This window comes from Aulonocara stuartgranti (assembly GCF_965226115.1).
Source record: "Aulonocara stuartgranti genome assembly, chromosome: 5".
In the NCBI taxonomy this organism is placed as follows: Eukaryota; Metazoa; Chordata; class Actinopteri; order Cichliformes; family Cichlidae; genus Aulonocara; species Aulonocara stuartgranti.
In genome coordinates, this window is record NC_138943.1 from 8,619,700 (window position 1) to 8,625,699 (window position 6,000).

Sequence of the window (6,000 nt, forward strand, 5' to 3'; positions counted from 1 at the left end):
TGTATCATTCATACAAAATAGCAAGCTGTTCTTCATTGCATATGTTTGTGTTCTTAGCCAGGTTTAATCAGTGTCTATGCATTAAACTCCATGAGCTTGTCTTGTCTTTATAAGGTTAATGCATTTTCTGTTTGTGTGTGTGAATTTGCATATGGTACTTTTGCAGTGTGTCAGACTCCTTCATAATTTTGCCTTTAAACAGTCAATTTTCTCCTCCCCAAATTTACTAACCCCAATTCTGATTTCCTACCTTAAATAGCAGCATTCCTTGTCCTCAGCCAGAAGGTAGGGCTCCACTTGCCACTTTCCACCTCCACCCTAGCCCAGCGGCCTTACCCGTCAGGACCCGTCTTCTTACTGAAGCCGAGAGTAATCGTGACTGTGCCTGCCTTAGGTTGTCCCAGGGTTTCGAGGTGGGATCTTACCCGTCATGGGCTATCCAGCCTTCCATACTCGCCTGATACGGGGCCCAAGTGGGCAGGGGAGGGAACACACTGGCTCTGGGAATTAAAGGAATGTAAGCTGCTTCCTTCATTGCATCTTATATTAAACTATCTCACTTCTGACTCCTTCCTAGAATAATTTCACATATGGCACTTTGTGTATGTGTGTTTTCTATTCATTAATGTAATTATCAGTTATTTTCTCTCTTTATTTTATTTTATTTATCTGTTTGTTTATAACGTTCTACTTCAGTTCTACTAAACCTTGATGTAAAAACAATACTCCCTTATTTCACGCACACACTCTGCATTTTGCCTACGCACACACTTCTCTCTCAGACTTCCTCTGTTCACACATCACCTTGCACTCACTCTACTATCAACTTTCATAGTGTTATTATTATTTAGTATTTTGTACACCTCACACAGAATCATTCAAATCGAGTACTCACAGCATTCACATCACAACCTTCAACTTTCACTTTCGATCCTGCAAGACGCAGAGATGGATATCTCCTTCACCTAACACAAAACTAAATTACCATATCAACATACAATTACTGAAATTCAAACTCAAATACACCGTTTGTTTTAATAAAGTCAAAGAGTAAACAGGTGTACCAAGTGTATGTACTTATGTGTTTTAAACTGAAAGAAAAAGAAACTCAAACTCTTATAACATCACTCATGCATCTCTTAAATTAAAAACACTTTCAAACTTTAAAACATCCTACTTTACATCACCAAAGAAATACCTCTCACACCTTTATTCATCATTCAAAACCTTCTAGTCACCGCATTCACACAAGAAATTGAAAAAATAAAACACACCAGCAACTATTGCTGGAGAGAAGTTACTACTGAAAGTAATATGTTAATCTTAAGTATATACAGTGCACTCAATATATTTATCTATCTACATCCAAACTCAGTCAATTACTATACATCCACTACGGCAACTCAAAACTTTATTTATAGTCCTCTAATAAACATAAATGGCATTTGAAACACACACTCAACACTGTTTGCAGCAGTATTTGTAAAACCAACTGTGGCTTAAACAGTTCACTGCTTACTCATTTGCATCTTCACTCACACACACACCGTCTAAAAATAGCAGCAGCATTGCCTCAGACTCCTTTCACACAGATCTTTTTATATTACAAAGACGTCTTATATTTACAACTACTGTCAGATCTGTCAGCTTTAGCGCCTAACCAATTTAGACAAATTTAAAATAACCGCCCACCAATTAACCAGTATCAAGACTTTAACTGTTTCTGGCCTCATTTCTAAAATCCCTAACTCAATTTAAAAGCGTCAACCAACCCAAACTTTGCCTGAAGCTCTATTTTTGGCATTTCACAGCCAAGGCTTACCTCGAAGTGTTAAGTTAAAGTTACACGCCCGAAGACCAACTTCTCCTGTCCAAAAAAGCGCAGGTACCGTTCCAAACGGTAAGGAGACTAACTCCTAGTTTAATTCCAGGCTGCCCTGTACCCCACAGTAAAACCACACTGAACTATCCCTCTTCGCCGAGAGGTCAATGTCGCGCGTCCACGACAAGGAGGGAGCGTAACCTCCGGGCTCTGCGCTTCCTAGAACCCCCTCGGTTCCGTTCTAAAATAATTTATAATACTTTGAAACAACAATCAACACCCAAAACAAGTGTATAACTGAAGCAGGTCCAACCTTATAACCAAAAAATAACCAAATTCCCTAACATACTAAAATCATTTCCAGCAGTCCAACTGCTTCCCGCGGTCCAACCGCCTTAAATCCTTTCCAGCAGTCCAACTGCTTTAAATCCTCAGTACTGTCATGACATTCTCATCAAAATCAAAACAGACATCCACCAGTAACTTCAGTGAGTAGACTTAAATTTTATCATATCCAATTTGGCACACTTTGGAAATAATTCAACAGGTAGTGCCTTACCTTTTGGATAAGCCGGCTTATGCCCACTCACTTAGACCACTGGAATTCATGTCTGCCCGTCAGACCACCTAAGACCCCGGATTTCTCCGTCTAAACCTCCAACTCTCCCTCCTCAATAACCGGACGAAGCCCCCAAATGTTAAGATTCAATATTGAGGAAGGGTACAAGAGGTGATCGAAGAATAACCACACCGATCCGGCCGGGTGAAGTCAAACGATGATTTTAATGAACACACGTGTGGGAAGACAACTCTGTACGCAGACAGGAAGTAGTCTTCGACTTAATCAAAGCATGAACAGATATTTTATAGCATCAGGGTTTGTTTACTGACGCCCCTTCATGCGTCACCGGTACATTTTATACATAGATCAGATCAACATCATCATGACTTTTCACCTAGAAAATCATCTTCTATTTTCATGGCGTGGTATACTTTCCGTTCTTATCTTAAAATGAATTGTTCCTCTTTCTTGCCGAGACAACAAGGACGGTTCCTCTGAATAAATTTAACTCTATGTGTGTGTGTCACGACCTCACATGCTCTCTGTGTCACCTCTTCACCTACTGTCTGTGTCTCGTCCTCAAATACTCTTTCTCAATTCACCTGTTGCACTTCTGACCTTTTACCAGACCAGAAGCTCACTGAGACTATGTGTATGTCTTCTACTAAATAAATGTTTTAACCAAGAACCTCTACTAAAACCTTAATATAAAATGATCTGATATATAAGTGTTTTGTAAGCATGTATTGCAATTCCTTCTATGGCTCCAAGTCACTTGCACAATAGATTGTCCGAACATCGCGCCGAACAAAGCTTCCGACCCCCAATTAATTGACCGAGCTCCAACTCTTTAATAAGCACAGATATGCATTGTGTATAAAATAGTCATAGCTGCTTAAGGCCTTCTTAAAGCTATCTGTTACATTGTTAAAGCCTCGTCTTAGCCTGCGGCTCAAAATAACTATCTGCTTTCACTTCTGCATACAACTTCCTGTCAGCCTGCAACTCAGTCTTTCTGAAAGAGACACTGTTTAACCCCTGAATGCAATATAAACTCCAGATTTTATTATTAATGCAATGGTAATGATGACAATTATTTAACTATAGCAGTAAAATAATTTCCCTTCTCGACAGTGTCCTGCTAGAGCAAATGAAGCTTCATGAAGCTTCGCGTTGGGGTGAACCAATTGGATGAAAAGCTTCAGTGCTTCATGGGGCTTCTTCTGCCCATCACTAGCAGACAGGAATAGGACCCAAGGTGCAGACCCCGGAGACAGATGTGAACTCAAAACAGCTTTAATGTTAAACTCAAATAGAACATAACTGGAAAAAATCAAAATAAACTTACACCGGAGGCCTGACAGAACACACAGCTAGGTAAACGGTAGATCGCAACACAGACACAGAGAAACACAGGGCTTAAATACACAGAGGGAGCAATCAGGGAATGAATAACAGGAGGGAAACACAGCTGGGGCAAATCAGGCCTAACGAGACAAGGGGAAGCGAAACCAGATACATTAACCTCAGACAAGGACCTTCAAAATAAAACAGGAAACATGACACTGACTGAACTAAAGACATAGACTCGCATGCACTGCAACAGAGGGAACAGAGACGTGGGACCAGGGCAGACACAGACACTGACTGGACACGGAGATATAGCAACTAAGGATACACAGAGACGCGAACTAGACAAGGGAATACAGCTGACAGGGGAGACAGAGCAACTAGAGAAGACAGAGACATAAACCATAAGACAGAACTCAAAGAAACCAAAGACTAGAAATTATAAATATAATAAACTCAAAAACCCTGGGTCAACGACCCAGGCATCCTAACAGAGGTCATTTGAGATGTTGAGATGCTGAACCTCATCTCTGTACGCCGTTGCTGCTGATGAGTCCAACCCCGGTTGTGTCGTCAGCAAACTTGATGATGTGGTTAGAGCTGTGTAGGGCGGTGCAGTTGTGTGTCTGGAGAGTGAACAACAGTGGGCTGAGAACAGCCCTGAGGAGCTCCTGTGCTCAGTCTGATGGTGCTGGAGATGTCACTGATTCGGACAGACTGAGGCCTCTCTGACAGGAAATCTAGTATCCAGTTGCAGAGAGAGGCGCTCAGTCCCAGCTTGCTGAGTTTCTCAAACAGTTATTGGGGGATAATGGTGTTGAATGCTGAGCTAAGGTCTATGAACAGCATTCTGACATAAGTGTCTTTCTTGTCCAGGTGGGAAAGGCAGAGGTTAAGTGCAGTGGCAATGGCATCCTCAGTCGACCTGTTCAGCCGGTATGCAAACTGCAGCGGATCCAGTGAGCAGGGGACGTTGCTCTTCACATGTGCCTTGACAAGTGTCTCAAAGCACTTCATGATGATGTGGGTCAGGGTGATTCGACGGTAGTCATCAGGCAGGATACTGAGGATTTCCTTGGCACTGGGATGATGGTGGTGGACTTTAAGCATGCTGGGACGATCATCTGGCTCAGCGATGAGTTGAAAATGTCTGTGACGACATCGGCCAGCTGATCAGCGCAGTCGACCTGGGATGTTGTCTGGTCCAGCAGCTTTCCGTGGGTTGACCTTGGTGAAAGTTCTCCTGCAGGCAGAGCTATGGTCTGGTTGGGGGCGTGGCTTTCTTCGTTTGTGTGTTGTTCAGTGCATCAAACTGTGTGTAAATAGGGAAGTTGCAGTCCGTTTGGCCTCTCAGGGCCACCGTATAATAGAGAGAAAAGCCTGTCCTTTTGCTGAACCTCGGCATCAGACAGAACAATATAACTTTTGTTCTGGTTGTGGAACACTGGACCAGCTCTTTATCCTCTCAAGGATCTTTGAAGGTGTATGGGTTTTTGCTCAAACAGTCTACATATTTTTTGCACATTTGTAAAAGGCATTTGATCACGTCCCTTGGGTTGTCCTGTAGATCAGCGGTCCCCAACCTTTTTTGCGCCACGGACCGGTTTATGCCCAACAATATTTTCCCGGACCGGCCTTTAATGTGTCGCGGATAAATACAACAAAATAAAACTAGTACCGGTACCGAAAAAAAGAAGATTTATTCATAACACATGTGAAAAGACCCAGGAAAACCGAGTAAACGATAAAAACGATTACAAAATAACGCTGAAAACCATACATTTCACACCTGAGCCTCAACTCTCGCGACTCACGGACCGGTACCGGTCCGAGGCCCGGGTGTTGGGGACTGCTGCTGTAGATGGCACTTTGGAAGTGTGGGGTATGAGTCGTTTTGAAACCATACTAAGAACTGGGTTCATATTGATAGCAATAAGTCAGACCTGTTCGGTGGAAGTTGGACTTTGCTTGGGCTGACTCAGTGATTATATTCATAAATTTAATGAATTTCAAGGTGAATGGGTCTGATGCGCAGATAAGACTTGCATTCTAGATCATTTCGAGCCAGAATAACAGCAACCACATCCAGTGCTTTTGAGCAATTGGGGTGCCGGTGTAAACTTACCACTGGAGACAAAAGAGGCGAGGGGGAAGGCATGTTCAGAGGAAGTGAGAGAGAAGGAAAGGTAGGCATAGGGACTTTAAATATAGGGACACTGGCTTGGTAAAAAGAGAGATCTGGTATGATATGATATAAGGATATGAT